Below are 20640 nucleotides of genomic sequence, written 5' to 3' on the forward strand. Positions count from 1 at the left end.
CTTTCCTGGGAAGCGCCTAGTTCCATCCTGCATCAGGGTTTCTTCTGATAGATGGTTCTCAACGGGAATGGGTGAAAGCATACCCATTTTAAAAAGAGTGCCCTGAATGTTGTTGCTTGCCACCTTTTTAATGCATTGTGTTGCCTCCCGAGAACTTTGACTTCAATTTCGAGGGGGCTGAAACCGTGTTCAGTTTTTTTTTGGGGGGGGGGTGACTGAAGGACTCCACAGAATCATCAGCGCTTCTTCTGGTGGACATTTTTCCCCCCAGAAGAACGATGCTGAATCCTTCCTTCCTTCCTTCCTTCCTTCCTTCCTTCCTTCCTTCCTTCCTTCCTTCCTTCCTTCCTTCCTTCCTTTGCACCTGCAAAGAGCTGAGTGGAGTGCTGGTGATGTCATTGAACGCTGCCCCCCCCTTCTCCCAACGATCCCTCAAATTTTGATGCCTGAAACAGTCACTATTATTGTTGTTGTTGTTTTGGAAGGCTTGTCAAATGAGAGTTTTAAAGGAACAAAATTCCACCTTGAGCATGGAGCCTGTAGGGAACATTGATGCAACCCTGTCTTTCTTAAGACTGACGGGTCTGGCATCTCCTTCCAAAATGCAGTGCTCTGTGATCTCTCTTCTCTGCTCTGCTCTCCCCTCCCACCCCACCCTAGATGTCTATTAGACCACTGGCTGAAATATGCCATCAGGCAAACAAATGCTATAGGACTCTTGACAAAGTGGTCATAATCTTGACATAGAGTGTTCGCCTTTTCTGTCCCAGGAGCTTTTAAAGCAGGAAGATCAATACTTGGAATGGTTCCCCCCTCCCAATCTTTATATCTGCCCCCCTCCCCCAGCCTGAGTGAATTCGGTTCAAGAAAAGCTCCACTGTGTGATTCTTGTGACTAGGATTTTGGTTGCCTGCCTGGTTTAAGTCGGAACATGGCATGTTGAATGTGCGGTTATTATTTTTCTCAGAGCACGTGATTACAGAATGTCATTGCTGAAACTTGAAAACAAACAAACTCAAATATGATTGTGCTGAGATGAGAACTTGAATAAGATCTTTGGGCCTTGCTGAAAACCAAAAGGAGACCTGTTCTTGTGGTTGTTGTTGTTTGTTTCTTTAAAAAGCTGTCTTTTTAAAATAAAGACCCTCGCTGTGAGTGCCCTTTTGCGGAAGCAAAACTTGAATGAGCTTCCATAGCAATAGGGACACCCAACCCCTTTCCCAGGGATGGGACCCACAGGTAGCAGTATGTAAGGGGGTGGCTGCATAAATATTGTGTCTTAGAAGTTTGTGGACTTGCAAATGGAAGGCGCATGGAGGAATCAGAACTGTTATCGAATGTATTTTGAACGATCCTTCCTAAATTGATCTCTGAAACAGCCAAAGGCTTCAATGGTTCTAATGACTTAGTTTTAAATGTTGGGGAAGGTTTTTTTTACATATTTTGGGGGTCAAGGGAATGTCCTTTAATTCTGGAATTGTCTTAACTTTTGAAAAGCCTGCCCTGTCTTTTCTTTCAGTGGGAAGTTGCAAAATCTGAAACGTGGAATATTTTCACTGAAAAATTGCATTTCCCTGGTCTGGCGCATGTCCCGCTTCCTCCTATTTTGGGGGAGAGCACTCAGAACTCTCCATGGCCAGTTTTCCTGACCTCGACTTCATGCGAGTGAAATTTAGTGACCCCTCCAGAGGCAGTGATTCCCAGACTCTTGAGGACTGTATGGTTAAGAGGCTAGTTACCTGCTAGCTCTGCAGCAGGGGTGATTGGATCAGTCAGTTGCTGCCAAGGCAGAAAAAATTATCCATTCTCAGAGGCTGCTCTTTGTCATGTCTCTGCATGAGTTTGGCAGCACACCCAGATCAGGGACTCATACAGAGGGGCCTGGTGCTCTTCTAAGGGCAGATAACACTCATTCTTTCACATACTCTAAGGCTTTTGGAGTTTGTGAGTGAAGAATGTCTCCTTTCTAATTTAAGAGAAAAGCATTACCTCAGAGTTTGGGAAGCCCTCGCCTATGAGGATGATCCTTGCCGGTGTGCCATTGCTTACTGAATGTTTGATGATAACGTACTTCCATTTTTTCACCGACTCTTTAGAAGAAAGCTCCTGTCAGTCTCAACGAAATGTTTTATTCCCCCCTCCCCCCATGAAATTTCATGTTTAAAACGATTTTACTTTGTTATTCTGTAGTGAGAAACGATAGCTTCTGTTGTTAAAGGTATGTGGGGAGACGATAAATGAAATAACTGGGAACTAGCTGGGCTGGAAAACTCGCAAACTAGAAAATTTGAGCAATTTGACGTATTTCTCAGCCCCAGATACTAGGATGGGGCGGAGGCTTTATATCATAATTTTGTGTTGTGTTTTTGTTCTTTTCTCTCTCCAAATTTTAATCCTTAATGCCTGTCTTCTTTCTTTAATTTATGAACACCCTTGTGACTTTTTATATATATATATAAAAAAACCGACGCTAACGGCTCTACGAGAGAAGATCTCTGTTATATTCATCTAGGTTGAAAAATAGCTTCCCCCCTTCCTTATTCTCTTCCCCCTCTTCCAGCAATGTATGAAGTATTGTACCAGAGTATTAAATGAAATGTAATATTTTATTGAGGGGGGAGGGAAGAGAGAGAAAAAGGACCTCAGCCTTCTCCTTTAAAAGGAATGCATACGTCAACAGGTTTTATGTGAATCGTGTACATGTTCCAGATGCGCTCTGACATCCAGAAGGGGCACAGCTCACAGCCAGACGCTTGGCCTGGGCCGTCCCCAGCCAAGCCTGCAGGTTCTCGCAGGCGTGTGGGGCTGGTCAGATCGCCCCCCACGCTGTTTCAAAGCCCTCGTCTTCGCTGCCTTCGGTGCCCATGTATCCTGTAGACCCTTTTGCAATCATGTGACATTAAAAGGCAAGAGAAGAAGAAAAAGATCACGTGTAGAAAACTTCCTGATTTGTCTTGTTTGTCCCCAGCCTGTATTTATGGGTGTTGAAGTCTGGCTGCGTCGCTGGCTGTGCTGTGTTTTTGTTTTTAATTGCTCCAAGGCTTATTATCCAGAGTAAAAGCATTATTTGTAAAACAACAGAACTTAAAAAATATATATAGGAATAAATAAAAAAATCCATTTTCTTATACCTGTTTCTTGAATGCTTTTGTGTCGCTAGTGCCGGGTGATGTTAGTTTGCGTCTGTGGGAATTCTGCGTGAAAACTCCCGATAATGCAGTTAGTATAAATCATGCAGTGCTTGTGCATTGTCAGGGAACTGACATCGGAGCCAGAAGTGGAGGCAAGGCTCCCAAGCGATGCCGGAGAAGGGCCCAGCAGGGAGAGAGGGGACTCATCGGCTGGGGAAGGAAATCAGCGTAACACCAGGGATAAAGGGGGGCGGATGGGGGAATCGGCGAGGGGGCTCCAGGACTCCTCGCCGGAGACCAGCGGGGAGAGCACGGGTCCTCCGCTGCCCACACCCACCCTGCGCAGAAGACTTCCGCGCAGGGAAAGTAGGCGTAGACTTGGCATCAAAGAACTTCTTTGCTGGAAGAAGTTCAAGAAACGCCCACTGACGGATTCTGCTAGCGACTGAAACAGCCACAAAGTGAAGGGCTGTCCAACCAGGAAAAGGTTTAACCAGGCAACCTAGCCAGGAGTGGCGGCAACTTACGCACGAGCAACCCCATATAACCATTACATGCATTCACATGAATTCTTACATGGAAATACCTTTTTTTCCGCTTCATTGGACGCAGTTTTTCCCCTCCAAAAATTGAGGGGAAATGTGTGTGCGTCCTATGGAGTGAATGCAGGCTCGTGCCATAGCCGCGCGCAACCCCTCCGGCAGGGAGAGGCTGCACGGGGCTATGGCTTCTTTAGCCCTGCACAGCCTCTCCTGGCAGGGAGGGATTGCGCAGGGCTAAAGAGGAAGCCAAAGCAGCTAGCGGGATCCATCCCACTGGCAGCCTTGGCTTGTTCCATAGCTGTGCGCAACCCCTCCGGCAGGGAGAGGTTGTGCGCAACCTGTACGCTGCTCTTTGCGGCTCGTGGGGGGGGGGATATTTTTTTTATTGATTTCCCCGTCTAAAAAGTAGGTGCGCCCGATGGTCTGGTGCGCCCTATGGTGCGAAAAATACGGTACTTCTCCCATATGCAACTCTTCTTCTTATGGAGAATTTGGTACATTTGGGCTGGGAATGTAAATAATCATGGAGTGAGAGAGAAGAGGTGGGGTTGGTTTCAAACTCCTTGAATGCAGGAGGGATATGATATATTGAGGAAAGGTAAGGAATGGTATCTTCCAGGCTACTTGTTCACTTTTACGTCATGAGGACTAAAGGTAAAGGTAAAGGTACCCCTGCCCATACGGGCCAGTCTTGCCAGACTCTGGGGTTGTGCGCCCATCTCACTTAAGAGGCCAGGGGCCAGCGCTGTCCGAAGACACTTCCGGGTCACGTGGCCAGCGTGACATCGCTGCTCTGGCGAGCCAGAGCTGCACACGGAAACGCCGTTTACCTTCCCGCTGGTAAGCGGTCCCTATTTATCTACTTGCACCCGGAGGTGCTTTCGAACTGCTAGGTTGGCAGGCGCTGGGACCGAGCAGCGGGAGCGCAGCCCACCGCAGGGATTCGAACCACCGACCTTTCGATCGGCAAGTCCTAGGCGCTGAGGCTTTAACCCACAGCGCCACCTAGAATCTCTTAAAAACTCTCTTCAATAAAATCAAAAGATAAACGAATGCCCATTTTTAATAATAAACCTCGTCTTCGCTTTCAATTTTTGACTTAATGTTGGGGCTCTGGCCAAAAGTCCTTTAGTGTAGTGGTTAAGAGCGGTAGTCTCGTAATCTGGTGAACCAGGTTCGCTTCCCCACTCCTCCACCTGCAGCTGCTGGGTGACCTTGGGCTAGTCACACTTCTCTGAAGTCTCTCACCCTCACTCACCTCACAGAGTGTTTGTTGTGGGGGAGGAAGGGAAAGGAAAATGTTAGCCGCTTTGAGACTCCTTAAAGGGAGTGAAAGGCGGGATATCAAATCGAAACTCTTCTTCTTCTTCTTTTGGTACAGGGTGATATTTTTTTTGGGGGGGGGTTCCGAATGGAAATGTAATGGTTATAGGGGTTGCTCGTGCGTAAGTTGCCATCGCTCCTGGCTAGGTTACCTGGTTAAACCCTTTCTGTCTGGACAGTCCTTCACTTTGTGGCTGTTTCAGTCGCTGGCAGAATCCGTCGGTGGGCGCTTCTTGAACCTCTTCCAGCAAAGAAGTTCTTTGACGCCAAGTCTCCACCTACTCTCCCTGCGCGGAAGTCTTCTGTGCAGGGAGGGTGTGGGCAGCGGAGGACCCGTGCTCTCCCCGCTGGTTTCCGGCGAAGAGTCCTGGAGCCCCTTCTTCGATTCCCCCATCTGGCCCCCTTTACCCCTGGTGTTACGCTGATTTCCTTCCCCAGCCGATGAGCTGCCTCTCTCCCTGCTGGGCCCTTCTCCAGCATCGCTTTCGAGCCTTGCCTCCGCCTCTAGCTCCGATGGCAGTTCCCTGACAGGAAACAATCCCTCAAACAGCAAAGGTTGAGAGCTACCGTCAGGGCTGCTTCTGTCCTGTGGAATCTGAAATCTCACCCCAGAATGAGGATACCTGCTAGCATCATTAAGGAAAAGAGCAAGTTTCTATGGAAGTTTCTAGCCTTCATGGCTAGGAAAATACTTCAGCAGTGCATGAGACTGAATGGGCCTTCACAGAAGTAGAGCTGCGTCTCTGTTTACTACAACACCAGAATAAATTCGCAATACATCGCACAAAAGGCTGGCGATTCGGTTGCGGCTGGTTCCAGATCAGCAGATTTGGCTGACTTCCGCCTACAAATTGTACTTTTATTTTTATTTTAGCTAAAGCTGAGGGTTTACATAGCCCTCACCATTGTTTGCCAGTTTTATTGTCTGCCAGAAATCAGAAACGGCCCGTCTGGCATGAGTACCCGATCTTCCATCTAGCGATTGCATTAGAAACTTGGCAACCTCCTTTATGCTTTCTACTGAAAGAGGCAGATTGATCTTTTGCTCCCCGACAGGATATAACAAAATGAGCGTGACGGCGAGGAAACGTGGACACTGAAAATGTTGGTGAAGTTGTAGAGAGCTGTGGGCCTCGTTTTTCCTCCCTTCCAAGTTGGAAACTTGGCTAAGGAGGAGCATCTACAATGTGACACATGTCCCCCCTGCCCAGTATTTGGACCGGTTCTGGTGCGGTGTTTTTTAAAGGGCTTGCAAAGTTCTGCCGGGTGGTTTGAATGAGCAAGCCCTCAAGACTGAACTGGAAGAAATCCAGTATTCCCAGGAAGTGCAAACCCCATTTTATCTAGAAACCCTCTTGTTAAAACACAACACTCTACAACACTCCATCATCAGGGCTTGACTGGGAATCTTAGAGCCCACAGTTTCCCGCACTTCTCCAAGCAGTGCCCTGAGGGCTAGGAACTTGCTTTGGGGGCAGAAATATGAAAAGCTAAGGTCCAGAACACCTTGTAAGGTTCCATTTTTCCTCAGCTTAAATTAAACAACATGTTAGGCCTGGACAAAAATGAAGAAGGGGTTAAGGCTTATGAAATCTATGAAGAGTGAGAAGAAATTTGATGAGGTGTTTCATTTCCCAGAATAAAAGAATTGTAGAGTTGGAAGAGACCCCAAGGGTTATCTTGAGGGGGTCAGTCTAGATGATACCATGGGTCCCTTTCAGCCCTGCTTAGAACCTAGAACAAGAGGCAGCTGAACAAGACAAACCAGCGTCTTTGTTAAGCTAATGGGCCTTCGCCTGGCCAGTTAAGTACATTGGTACCTCTGGTTAAGAACTTAATTCATTCTGGAGGTCCGTTCTTAACCTGAAACTGTTCTTAACCTGAAGCACCACTTTAGCTAATGGGGCCTCCTGCTGCCACCATGCCGCCGGAGCACAATTTCTGTTCTCATCCTGAAGCAAAGTTCTTAACCCGAGGTACTATTTCTGGGTTAGCGAGTCTGTAACCTGAAGCCTCTGTAACCCGAGGTACCATTGTACTGCCATTTGCCGTATCCAAAGAGTGACCTCTGTTGCCGTAGAGACAAGTGGGTGGGCCTTTTCCCACCTCGCCTGGTTGGATGCCACCTCGTCCTAGAATGGAGAACAATAGGTGAGGAAAGGGGCTGTGTATGGGAGAGTTGTTTGCGTCAGGTAGACTGATGCTGATATCTGGAGACAGATACGTCTGCCATGGGCGGGTCCCAAGAGCTGTGACTTGGGAGTTTCCCTGGAACTCCCAGGGAATCAGATGAGGTCTTAATGCTGCGAGCCTCTCCATCCTATGTTCAGCTTGTATATATGTGTAAAGAAAACCATATATCCTAAAGACAATGCAGCCCCCATTGACCTCCAGGGAAACTGAGCCTTGAGTTAGTGCTGGGAGCCCAAGAGGCTCTTGCTGCTTGGACTGAGGGGTTGGTGTAGCAATTCTGTTGCCTGCCATCCCAATTTCTGGGTGGTGTGTGATTCTAGGGGTTCCAGACGTCTGTGTTTCCTCTTGGAAGTCAGGCAAAGCGGAGACTCAGGGGTCTTTATGATATATGGCTTATTTACGCATATATACAACCTAGGGACGCAGGTGGCACTGTGGGTTAAACCACAGAGCCTAGGACTTGCCGATCAGAAGGTTGGCGGTTCGAATCCCCGTGACGGGGTGAGCTCCCGTTGCTCGGTCCCTGCTCCTGCCAACATAGCTGTTCGAAAGCATGTCAAGGTGCAAGTAGATAAATAGGTACCGCTCTGGCAGGAAGGTAAACGGTGTTTCCGTGCGCTGCTCTGGTTCGCCGGAACCGGCTTAGTCATGCTGGCCACATGACCTGGAAGCTGTACGCCGGCTCCCTCGGCCAATAAAGCGAGCTGAGCGCCGCAACCCCAGAGTCGGTCACGACTGGACCTAATGATCAGGGGTCCCTTTATTTTACAACCTGAGCCTACAATGGAGGGGCTCACAGCATCAACATGCGCAAAGGGTCCTGTTTCTCCCATAACCGCAGCCTTGGATTCAAACCATCACGCTCTGACCAACTCTCCAGCTTGCTGCCTTTGCTGGCCTGCAACCTTTCCCCCTCTTTCTCCCCACCCCCCTGTTTTTTCCACAGCCAGCTCTAAAACTGTGCTTCAAACTGTTTTCTAACTAACTGTGAGTTGAGGAGGGCCCCCACTCATTTGCCTTCTGGCACAGAGCCCCCTCTCCTTAGCTTTCTTAATGGACCATCACCTGCCCTTTGTTTTCTGAATGGCTCACCTTTCAGCCCTGAGTGCTCACTGGAAGGACAGATGAAGCTGAGGCTCCAATACTTTGGCCACCTCATGAGAAGAGAAGACTCCCTGGAAAAGACCCTGATGTTGGGAAAGATTGAGGGCACAAGGAGAAGGGGACGACAGAGGACGAGATGGTTGGATAGTGTCTTCGAAGCTACAAACATGAGTCTGACCAAACTGCGGGAGGCAGTGGAAGGCAGAAGTGCCTGGCGTGCTCTGGTCCATGGGGTCACGAAGAGTCGGACAGGACTAAACGACTAAACAACAACAACAACAATACCTTTCAGGCTATTTCCTCATAAGGAAGCTAGCCTGGCTTATATTTTAACCCTTGATGGATCCAGGGGTTTAGGAGGCTTGAATTAACTCTAATACTTACTGGAACCAGGAATTTAGGGGAGTCTGACACCCCCCCAGAAAAACTCATAACAACACATATTTTTACCTACCTAGCAGATGCTTGGTTTTCTTTTGTTTTGACTTACCTGTAGTCCTTAAACTTGCTTTTTTGCCCACTGTGCTGAGGCTCCAATACTTTGGCCACCTCATGGGAAGAGATGACTCCCTGCAAAAGACCCTGATGTTGGGAAAGATGGAGGGCACAAGGAGAAGGGGACGACAGAGGACGAGATGGTTGGACAGTGTTCTCGAAGCTACCAGCATGAGTCTGACCAAACTGCGGGAGGCAGTGGAAGACAGGAGTGCCTGGCATGCTCTGGTCCAGGGGGTCACGAAGATTCGGACACGACTAAACGACAAAACGACAACAACAAGCTGCTATTCTTGTTAGAAGCATAGTTGCTTATGGCTGGAAGAAGCATTCCATGCCTTCCTTTAACGTCAGTGAATACCAGTGGCAGAAATGTCCCTTGGTTGCCATGGCAATGTCGTCCTCCCGCTTTTGATGTGGCCTGTTTAACCTGGAACTGACACTTCTATTTATGTGGAAGACAGGAAGAGCACTGTACAGGGACTGGGGTTGATGGAGTGAATTCAGTGGGGCCAGGCAAACCCCATGCTGGCTCTCGCTATCAGGTTGAATCCTGACAAAACAGAAGTACTGTTCTTGGGGGACAGGAGGTGGGCGGGTGTGGAGGACTCCCTGGTCCTGAATGGGGTAACTGTGCCCCTGAAGGAGCAGGTGCGCAGCCTGGGAGTCATTCTGGACTCACAGCTGTCATGGAGGCGCAGGTCAATTCTGTGTCCAGGGCAGCTGTTTATCAGCTCCATCTGGTACGCAGGATGAGACCCTCCCTGCCCCCAGACCGTCTCGCCAGAGTAGTGCATGCTCTAGTTATTTCTCGCTTGGAGTACTGCAAGGCGTTCCATGTAGGGCTACCTTTGAAGGTGACTCGGAAACTACAACTAATCCAGAATGCGGCAGCTAGACTGGTGACTGGGAGCAGCCGCCAAGACCACATAACACCAGTCTTGAAAGACCTACACTGGCTCCCAGTACGTTTCCGAGCACAATTCAAAGTGTTGGTGCTGACCTTTAAAGCCCTAAATGGCCTCGGTCCAGGATACCTGAAGGAGCGTCTCCACCTCCATCGTTCTTCCCGGACACTGAGGTCCAGTGCCGAGGGCCTTCTGGTGGTTCCCTTGCTACGAGAAGCCAAGTTACAAGGAACCAGGCAGAGGGCTTTCTTGGTAGTCACACCCGCCCTGTGGAATGCCCTCCCACCAGATGTCAAAGAGAAAAATAGCTACCAAACGTTTAGAAGACATCTGAAGGCAGCCCTGTTTAGGGAAGCTTTTAATGTTTAATAGATTATTGTATTTTAGTGTTTTGTTGGAAGCCACCCAGAGTGGCTGGGGAAACCCAGCCGGATGGGCGGGGTATAAATAATAATTTATTATTATTATTATTATTATTATACCTAGAATTGCCTTTACTGCAGCGACACCTCTGGAACCCTGCCCCCGACCCCTGTTGAAATGTCACCTTGGGGCACAGAGCAGTCCCTTTTTACTGATGCTGCCCTGTTTGAAGAGCCAACACTGATGAATTAGTGGCTGCGGCAGGGGTGCTAACAAATAGGACGTTTTGCAGAGCCAGACTTGCCAGCAAGACTCCTTGGCCCTAGCTTGCAAAATTGCTTTCTGGGGAAAGCAGTGCACGCACACACACCTCTCCCGCCCCCGAAGGGATTTTTAAACACGCCATAAACGCAAAACGTGGCTTGTTTGTTTGTTTTATTTATTTGAGATGTTTGTGCCCCACTCTGCCGTCAGCAAGGTGATCGAAAACAAGGCTGTCCCCACCTGCAGGCTTACAATCTAAAACAAACTTTTTTAAAAAAAATGCCAAGGGGAAAGGAGCAGGGATGGAAGAGGAAAACCCGAACCCAAAACTGCTCTACCTAGTCTTGAATGTGTCGAAGCAATGACAGGGGAGAGGAGGGAGGCGGGGGTGCTTTTAGGGAGGGGGTGGGCTTGTGTCCTAGGTCTCCTGCTCATTTCTCTTCCTCACCTTTTTTGAAGTTTCCTTAAAGGGTGCTTTGGGGCCCTCTGCAAAAGTGCAGTGCTGGGGAGACTGGTTACAACCCATCTTAATTATTATTATTATTATTTGTAAAATATTTATTAAGTTTTACAAAAACATCAGTACAAAACCACATAAAAAGAAAGAAAAGAAAATACATCAAAAAAGAAAAAGTAGGAATATAAAGAAATACAACTTACAAAGATAATAATGAAAAAAAACTACATACATAAAACAAAGAAAAAATAAGAAAAAATTAAAAACAATACCATTTTTCATAACTTTAAACTCCTTAACTTGTTCCTTTGACCTCCTCACACCTCCACTTTTTGTATTCCCATTTACATAATCAAGTCAGCAAATCCTTACCCTCTTTCCTTTACCTTCGCTCTATTTCTTAACATTTATAACTCTATAATTTCATCTAATATCTATTCATTTTTACATTTCTTATTAATTTTGTCGTTAATACCACTTATTTTCAATCCAGCATCATTTTAACATTCATTAACTTTACAATGTTTCTGCAGATAGTCTTTAAATTTCTTCCAATCTTCTTCCACCAACTCTTCTCCCAGGTCTCGGATTCTGCCAGTCATTTCCGCCAGTTCCATATAGTCCATCACCTTCATCTGCCACTCTTCCAGGGTGGGTAAATCTTGTGTCTTCACAACCCATCTTAATTAGCATATGCAAATACTTATGCAACTTTGCATCATAAGACTCTGCCCCTGAGGCAATGAAGTACCTACAATAGCCCTGTGGGGGAGAACATGCAGGGTGGCAGGGAGAGAGGACCAGGCCACTGGTAGGTTTGGTAAAGATAAAGGTAAAGGGACCCCTGACCATTAGGTCCAGTCATGACCGACTCTGAGGTTGCGGCGCTCATCTCGCTTTATTGGCCGAGGGAGCCGGCGTACAGTTTCCGGGTCATATGGCCAGCATGACTAAGTCACTTCTGGCGAACCACAGCAGCGCATGGAAACGCCGTTTACCTTCCTGCCAGAGCGGTACCTATTTATCTACTTGCACTTTGACATGCTTTCAAACTGCTAGGTTGGCAGGAGCTGGGACCGAGCAACGGGACCTCACCCCGTCGCGGGGATTCGAACCGCCGACCTTATGATCGGCAAGCCCTAGGCTCTGTGGTTTAACCCACAGCGCCACCCGCGTCCCTGGTAGGTTTGGTACCAGTGATTTTTTTCTAAACCTTGGGAAAGAGGCTTGAAACTTCAGTTGCAAACAAGAGGTCTGCAGGGCCGCCTCCCACTAAATAAAAAATAAAAATATTCTGTTCACCCACATCCACAATCCTTGATCCACCATCCTGCTGACCTATCTGCAAAGTGTTATAAGAATTTTAAGGTCATATATAAAAAGAATTAAATGTTCATAATTGTATATATAAACCACATGTCTGAAACCCCACAGATCATAGCTGTCAACCTTCCATTTTTTTGCAGGAAATTCCCTTATTCCAGCGCTGTTTTCTGCTGCTATCCCGGATTGTTAGATATCCCGTAGACTGTCCCTGGGACAGGTGAGGCTGCTGATCCCTTATTTTCGAGGCTGCTGTTCTCTTATTTTCAAATCTGAAAGTTGACAGCTATGCCACAGATTAGGTCCTGAACAAACTGACCTCAAATATTTCTCCCCATTGTCTCTTTCCTCACAAATCTTGTCTTAAGGGCACATTCAAGATATGAACAGGGTGTGAGCCTGTGACCTGTGACCTAGATTCAGGAATTAAGTAGTTATAATAACAAAAGAGTGGCCAAAATCCAGATAATGCAATCAGGTAACTTGCCAGACAACACACTCAGGATTCTGTTTTAAAGCACCCCCTGTGGTGTATGTATGATGTATTGGGGGTGGTCTGGAGTTTGATGGTGGGCAATTCCAAAAGTCTATATAAGGGCTTGCACACCTTTGTTCTGGGTTCCTCCTCCTTTCCTGCTGGTGAGGGGAGCACCCTGTTGCAACAGATCAATAAAGATCAGGCTTACTAGCTGCTTTGCTTCTCAATATTCTCTTGTTGGTCTCTGTTATTTTCTCCTGCCAATAGGGAACCTACACAAGGACCCTATACGGGCTCTTGGGTACCCCATAAGCAAAAAGGAGCAGGTTTTTACTTATATCAAAAGTAAGAACATAAGACGAGCCTGGCCAACAAGATGCTCCAATTGTTATTGTTGTTTTGTCGTTTAGTTGTGTCTGCCTCTTCGTGACCCCCTGGACCAGAGCACGCCAGGCCCTCCTGTCTTCCACTGCCTCCCGCAGTTTGGTCAAACTCATGCTGGTGGCTTCAAGAACACTGTCCAACCATCTCATCCTCTGTCGTCCCCTTCTCCTTGTGCCCTCCATCTTTCCCAGCATCAGGGTCTTTTCCAGGGAGTCTTCTCTTCTCATGAGGTGGCCAAAGATGCTCCAAAGGGAAGCTCAAAAATAGGACCTGAACACAAGAGCAATGGTAGAGGAAGAACGTATCCATGGTGGCTAGTAGTATCTTAGAACTGTACAGTTGGAAGGGACCCTACGGGTCATCTAGTCCAACCCCCTGCAATGCAGGAATCTCAGCTAAAGCATCAACGACAGCATCCAAATAGCTTTCTCTTCCTCCGTCTGTTTATCCAGTCTTCCCTTGAAGCTGTTCAAGTTGGTGGTGGGCCTCACTGTGAGTTCCATAGTTTTAACTATGTGCTGCATGACGAAGTCCTTGTTTAAAATATCTGTCTGTAGCATAGCTGTCAAGCGTCCCTGATTTGGCGGGACAGTCCCTTATCCCAGCGCTGTGTCCCGCTGCTGTCGCTTATTGATGATGTCCCTTAAATTTCCCGGGTTTCATGCTCGCTCGGCTCAAGGGGGAAGCAGCGGCTCGGGGTCCTCTGCCGAGAGAGAGAGAGAGAGAGAGAGAGAGAGAGAGAGAGAGAGAGAGCGCACGAGCTGCTGCCTCTCTGTCTCTCCCTTTTCCCCCTCAGGGGCGCGTCGGGAGGAGACGGGTGGCGGCCGGTGGGCAGGCAGCCCCTCTCTTGCGAGACTTCCGCCGCACTGCCAGGGGAAGCCAGAGGCGGCAGCGGTGGCGGCGCCTGAGGAGGCGGCCTGAGGGAGGAGAAAGAGGAGGGGATGGGGAGGGACACAGAAGGGCTGTGCTTTAGTGGCCGCGGCGGCACCGCAACCACCTCATGCCGGGCTTGCAGGTGGCATGGGCAAGAGTCTCTCTTCCTTCCTCCCTCTTGGGCGGGGAAGGGCCGATGCAACTCCTCGCGCCAGGAAGACAGCAGCCCCAACGTGCTGCTTAGCATACCCTCCAACCAGTGCAGCATCTTAGCGTAGTAATTTCCCCCTCTGCATCCCTTTCATAACTCTATTTTTATAAATCATTTGTCCATCTGTAGTTCAAATTTTTACTACAAGTTTTCTGTCAATCCTACCACTGTAGGTAACTCTTTACAATAGCTTTTCAAATAAATTATAAACTTTCCCCATTCTTTATTAAAGAGGTCCTCTTCCTGGTTTCTAATTCTGCCTGTAAGCTTTGCCATCTCAATGTCGTTCATCAGTTTTGTCTGCCACTCTTCTTTTGTGGGAGTTGTAGACCCTTAGGATCATCTAGTCCAACTCCCTGCAAAACCCAGCAAAAGCAGCATGACTCAGTGGCGGATTTATGTATAAGCTAAGCAAAATCCCTTATTTTGCCTGCTGATCCCTTATTTTTGAGGCTGCTGGTCCCTTATTTTCAAATCTGTAACTTGACAGCTATGGTCTGTAGCTTCCAACCAATTTCATAACAACCGGTTTTATTTGTGTTGTTGTTTTTTAACCGAGAAAGGGAAGGTGGGGTATATTTAGCAACACACCATGCTTTGTCTGCAAGGCAGAGTGAGCAGAGCGCGGCTCAGAGAACTTGCATTTAGAAGAGGCTGGTTGCTGCGAATAATACAGCGTGTGTAAAATCTCTCCCATCCGTCAGTGAGGAGCAGAAGCCAGTTTCATTGTACATTAACTCCCAGCAGGCAGGCAGGAAAGCGGCAATTAAGAAAACCAATTAAATGCTGTAGCAATTTCAAACATGCACACAAAACAGTTACCTGAGCTTTCTCTCTGGCACCCGCCGCCCCCCACCCTGCTCTCAAGCAACCACACGCTGGTGTGTGTGGCTGTTTTTACTAGCAAGGTTAGTAAAGGAGAAGACAAAATGAGCGCTCAGGGAAATGGGATGATGGGATTGGAAACGGACATCTCTCCTGGTCGGTTGGAGCATGGTCTGGTAACGCCACTCTGGGCGTTATCCAACAAAAGATTAAAAGTACATTAAAACATCAGTCATTAAAAACTTCCCTAAACAGGGCTGCCTTCAGATGTCTTCTAAACGTCAGGGAGTTGTTTATTTCTTTGACATCTGATCGGAGGGCATTCTACAGGGTGGGTGCCACTACCAAGAAGGCCCTCTGCCTGGTTCCCTATAACTTGGCTTCTCGCAGCGCATGTTGTATGTGTTTGTGTATGAATTGGGTGAGCCTGTGACCTGGACTCAGGAACTAAAGCATTAACCATCACAAAAGAATAGCCAGACCACCTCCTTCTGTGATGTATGTATGATGTTTTTTTGGGGAGGTCTTGGGCTACAGGGTGGGCAATTTCAAAATGTCCCATTAAACTTTAATTAGTTTAATGTAAATGCCCAGTGCACTTCCTTCTTTAAAAGTCTCACCACGGCAGAGGATTTCGCGCAGCAGCTAAGAAGGGCAGGAGAGGCAGCATCTTCCCAAAAAAGGAGTCCTGGAGCATGCGGTTTGTAAATCAAAAATAAGGTTTATTTACAAAACACCAAAAAACAACCCTGGCGACGAACCACACATCTCAGCAAAACACACACCCAAAAGGGAGAAGGGGGGGAAGAACAAACAAACAGGGGGACTATTTATACAGACTCATGTTCCTGGAAGCCTAATGACCTCCAGCTGCTCAGTGATTAGAGCGTTTCTGCTACTCTTTTAACCCTTTGATAGCAACACCCCCTCTCGCTCGTAACACTGAGCTGTACCAACCTTAATACAAATTTAAACCTGAACAGAAACATTTATGAGATTGCGGACTCAAAGCTTTTGTAAAACCGTCTGCGAGATTTTCTTGGCTTGGACAATACTTTAGTTCAATTAAACCTTGTTTTACACTTTGGCATACATTTTGATAACGGATATCCAAGTGTTTTGTGTGTGCCTTGAATTGACCTGATTTAGCTAGTTTAATACAAGGTTGATTGTCTTCCCACACTCTGATAGGTAGGGAACATTCTCCAAACAATTCTTGTACCAGTTGCTTATAAAATTCCAGTTCTCTACATATATCTGATAACGCATTGAACTCAGATTCAGTTGAACTTAAAGCTATAAGTGATTGTTTTCTTGATCTCCAACCAATTAGTGCATTTCCAAATTTTATCGCCATTCCTGACACTGATTTTCTATCTGGTCCAGCATCTGCCCAACTGCTGTCGGCCCAACATTCAAGTTGTGTGCTGCCCTCTGCTGATAGTTTTAAGCGAAAGCTTTTGGTAGTTTGGAGATACCTTAAAACTCTTTTTACTCCTTGCCAAGCATGCATTGATGGTTTTTCAGCTTGTCTACACAGCATGTTGACAGCATATGTTATATCGGGCCGAGTCCACTGTGCAATGTGGAGTAGACTGCCTATCGCTGACTGGTAAACCCCGGGATTACAGAACTCTGCCTTTTGCTCAGTTTGAGCATCCTTTGTGTAACTTAACTCCATTGGGGTTTTAACACCAGCACAGTTGTTCATTTTAAACCTTTCCAGCAACTGCTGGATTTTAGCTTCTTGGCTAAGCCAATAGTTACCATTTTCATCTTGCTGAATTTTAACTCCTAGATAAACAGATACATTGCCTAGTGATTTTATCTGAAACCTTTCTCCAAGCTTTGTGGCAAATTGTTGTGCAAGTTTATCATCCTTTCCACTGTATAATAAATCGTCAACAAATATCAAAACTGCTTCTTGTTCACATCCCGAGCCTTTTAGATAAAGACACGCATCTGCTGCGCTCTTTCTGAACCCCATGCTCTCTAGAGCATCGTTTAAGCAGGAATTCCAATTACGGGCGGACTGTTTCAACCCATAAATGGATTTGTGTAGGCGCCAGACCTGGTTTGGCTTGTCTCCTTCAAAACCTGGTGGTGGTGTCATATAGACTTCCTCCTGTAAGTCTGCATTTAAATAAGCCACATTGACATCAAAATGAAACAGCTTATTACCCTTCTTAGCTGAAGAGGCTAGAAGCATTCTTAATGACTCCGATCTTGAAGTAGGGGCATAGATTTGAGAATAGTGAACACCTTTGCGCTGCGAAAACCCTTTTGCAACTAGTCGGGCTTTATATTGCAACTCTTCAGTAGTTGTGGGCTTTAAACGATATACCCATCGACAACCTACAGCTTGTTGCCCTTTCGGAAGCTCTGTACTTGTAAACACACCGAGAGACTTCATTGAAGCCATCTCTTTTTCCATTGCTTCCTGCCACTTTACGGCTTCTGAGCTTGGAAGCTGTTGTACTTCCATATAGCTTTCTGGCTCACACTGTGCCATATTTACGTATACACTTGTCACCTTAAACCGCTCTGGCGGCTTGCCCTTCGTGGCGCGTTTTGACCTGCGCAATTGCTCCTCTTGAGCCCCCTCTGACCGTTGGCTGTCAGAATCTGTCTCAGACTTTATGTCTGGACGTGCCTCTAGGGATAAAGACCTCCGTTTAGATACCTCCCTTGGGCTTGGTGTTGCAGGTGACCTGCTTTGCTTTTGCTGTCTGCTAGGCCTACTGACTGGCGAAGTTGGAACACTCCTAGATTCTGGCTTTTCTACCTTAGGAGAAGAACCTCGTGCCTGATCAGAATCTGCATCTGAACCATGTGCACCATCCCCTTCTGGCTCATCACTCTCTGGACTTTCTTTCTCAGCATGAATGCCTAAATCATCTCTCAAAATGTCAGGGTTAGCGTGTAAGTGAGTCCATCCGGACTGCTCACAAAAATCAGCGCTCCTACTGAGGACCACTCTTGTAGTATCCCCACCTGGGTCCACAAACCTCCAAGATTTGGCATGTGGTTCGTACCCGCAAAAGATGAGTTTCCTAGCCCTTGGACTTCCCTTTTTCCTTAACGCTTTTGGGATAAGTACATAGGCTTGAGATCCAAACACCCGAAAGTAATTAACTTTGGGCTTCTTCCCATATAAAGCAAAATAAGGCGTAGTATCAATTACCGAATTATATACTCGGTTCAGAATATGAGTAGCCGCCTGCCAGGCTTCCGCCCAGTAACTTTGAGGAAGTTTAGCATCAAACAACATAGAGTTTGCCAACTCTTGCAGAACCCTATTTTTACGTTCGGCCACGCCTCCCTCTTGGGGGGAATAAGGTGTAGACAGACGATGCTTAATTCCCTTTTTCTTAAAGAAATTCTGCAACACAGACCCGGTAAATTCTGACCCTCTGTCTGTCTGAAAAGCAAGTACTCTAGTACCGAATTCAAGTTCTACCGCATGAACCCAATTTTTAACTGTTTCTGCAGTATCTGCTTTTGTTTTGAGAGGAAAAAACCATGTAACCTTTGTTTTGTCATCCGAGAGACACAGTGCATACTTCGAACCTCCCATGCTAGCAACAGGCATTGGGCCACACAGGTCCATATGCACAAGTTGGAATACTTTGTCAGATTTCCTATCTGAACTGGGATAGCTGCATCTATGAACCTTCGCACTTTTGCATGCAGTACAATCCAAATACTTAGTACATTTGTTCAATTTGCACCCTTCTGATAATTCAGGTTGCCTTTTAACATACTGAAAATTAATATGCCCTAAACGGCGGTGCCATAAATGAACACAAGAATTATGGGTAGGCGTGTTCACACAACCAGCATGAACCTGTTCAACTTCATCTGGACTTGTCTCAAAATAATATAACCCATTTCTGCATTCCACCTGCAAAAGAGATACGTTATTCTTTGAAATAGTGCAAACCCCATTTTCAAACACAGTTTTAAACCCATTTCTATCAAGTTCTGACACAGACAAAATACACCCCTTCAGTCCCTTTAGCACGTAGGCATCAATTTCTGTTTGCAAACAATTCAAGAACACTGTGCCTACAGTCTCTAAGGAACGTTTAGTTGAATCTGCCATAGTCACAACTTTAGGGGTTTGCAAATGTCTGCAATTCTGCAAACGGACACTAGATGGCGCCACCAGGTGGTGAGATGCACCACTGTCGATCAACCAGCGTAGATTGCTGCCTTGGCCACGCCCTTGCATCAACGCCATTGCTGAAGCCATGTGCTGTGTGCTGTGGGAGTAGCCACGACCTCCTCCTCTTCTTCGACGTCCCCTGGAACTCCTTGTCTGGTAACTAGGGGTAACGGCCTTGTTGCTGTCTTGACCAGGTTCACGTGTGCAATTCCTGATTAGATGGGAAGGGGAACCACAGCGAAAACAGTGTCTAGCTGCAAAAGCATTTACTGTGTGCTCAAACTCAGCATCAACACTCTTAGGCACAGCATAACTCCCCTTTAAAGACAAACCTCTTTCTCTTTGCCTTTTATCCTGTTCATCCGCAAGCCGAGAAGAAATGTATTCAAGGGTTAATTCAGTTGAAGGCATAGCTTCCAAAGTTAGAGCTAGAGTCTCATAGCTTTTATCAAGAGAAGACAACAATATGTATGACTGCTGCTCCATAGAGAAAGGAATGCCCAGCTGCCTTAGTTGATTAAAGGCAGACACCATTTTGGCAATATGTTCTTTCACACACGCTCCCGGTTGGAGACGTAAATCAAACAAACATCTTGTAGCATGGATCTTGGCCCCCGCAGTGTTTCTGGAATTTAACCGCTGCAGAACCGTCCAGACCTCATGCGTGTTCTTTAACTCAGAAACATAAGGCATTTGCTCTGGTCCCACTGCCAAAACTAGTAGACCTTGGGCTTTCCTGTCGCGTTTCTGTGAAGCTGCTGCTGCTGCTTTGGCTTCTGCAGACGCGTCTGCAGCTGCCTGTAAAGGCGGTGCTTCAGTACAGCTCCACAACTCTTTTGCTTGCAACCAAACCCTTACTCTAGCCTTCCAATCTTGCCAATTTTTCCATTGAGTCGCGTAAACGGGACAGTAAAACTTTCCTGGGACTCTGCCATCCTCCCTGGGGCTTAGGAACGATACTCACACACCTGTAGACCGTCTCCCAGCTGCTGAGGTGGCTCCTTGAGGAATCAGACGTCTTCCAGCGAGTACAAACTGCGCAGTGCCTCTTTAAAACTTTTCTAGGCACGTTGCAGGACTCAAGCTGCTTTGGAGGCTTTCTTTGTCAGCAACCGCTTCTGTCTTCACTCCAGTCCTTGCATAAATCACTCTGAACTGCTCTCCTTATCTCCTTCTTGACGTACAAACAACCATAACCTGTCCCATTAAACTTTAATTAGTTTAATGTAAATGCCCAGTGCACTTCCTTCTTTAAAAGTCTCACCACGGCAGAGGATTTCGCGCAGCAGCTAAGAAGGGCAGGAGAGGCAGCATCTTCCCAAAAAAGGAGTCCTGGAGCATGCGGTTTGTAAATCAAAAATAAGGTTTATTTACAAAACACCAAAAAACAACCCTGGCGACGAACCACACATCTCAGCAAAACACACACCCAAAAGGGAGAAGGGGGAGAAGAACAAACAAACAGGGGGACTATTTATACAGACTCATGTTCCTGGAAGCCTAATGACCTCCAGCTGCTCAGTGATTAGAGCGTTTCTGCTACTCTTTTAACCCTTTGATAGCAACACAAAAGTCTATATAAGGGCTTGCACACCATT

The 20640-nt window shown here is 46.9% G+C and overlaps 1 long non-coding RNA gene across 1 annotated transcript; it reads right to left on the bottom strand.

The window, feature by feature from the left end:
- Nucleotides 1–206: 206 nt before the first annotated feature.
- LOC309376691 lies at nt 207–3253 on the bottom strand. The gene is made up of 2 exons (XR_014171268.1): nt 365–3253; nt 207–328 (listed from the first exon to the last, which is right to left on the bottom strand). It is a non-coding gene; the product is annotated as an uncharacterized lncRNA (long non-coding RNA).
- Between the last annotated feature and the right edge of the window lie 17387 nt (nt 3254–20640).

This window comes from Podarcis melisellensis, assembly GCF_964234715.1.
Source record: "Podarcis melisellensis genome assembly, chromosome: 8".
Taxonomy (NCBI): domain Eukaryota; kingdom Metazoa; phylum Chordata; class Lepidosauria; order Squamata; family Lacertidae; genus Podarcis; species Podarcis melisellensis.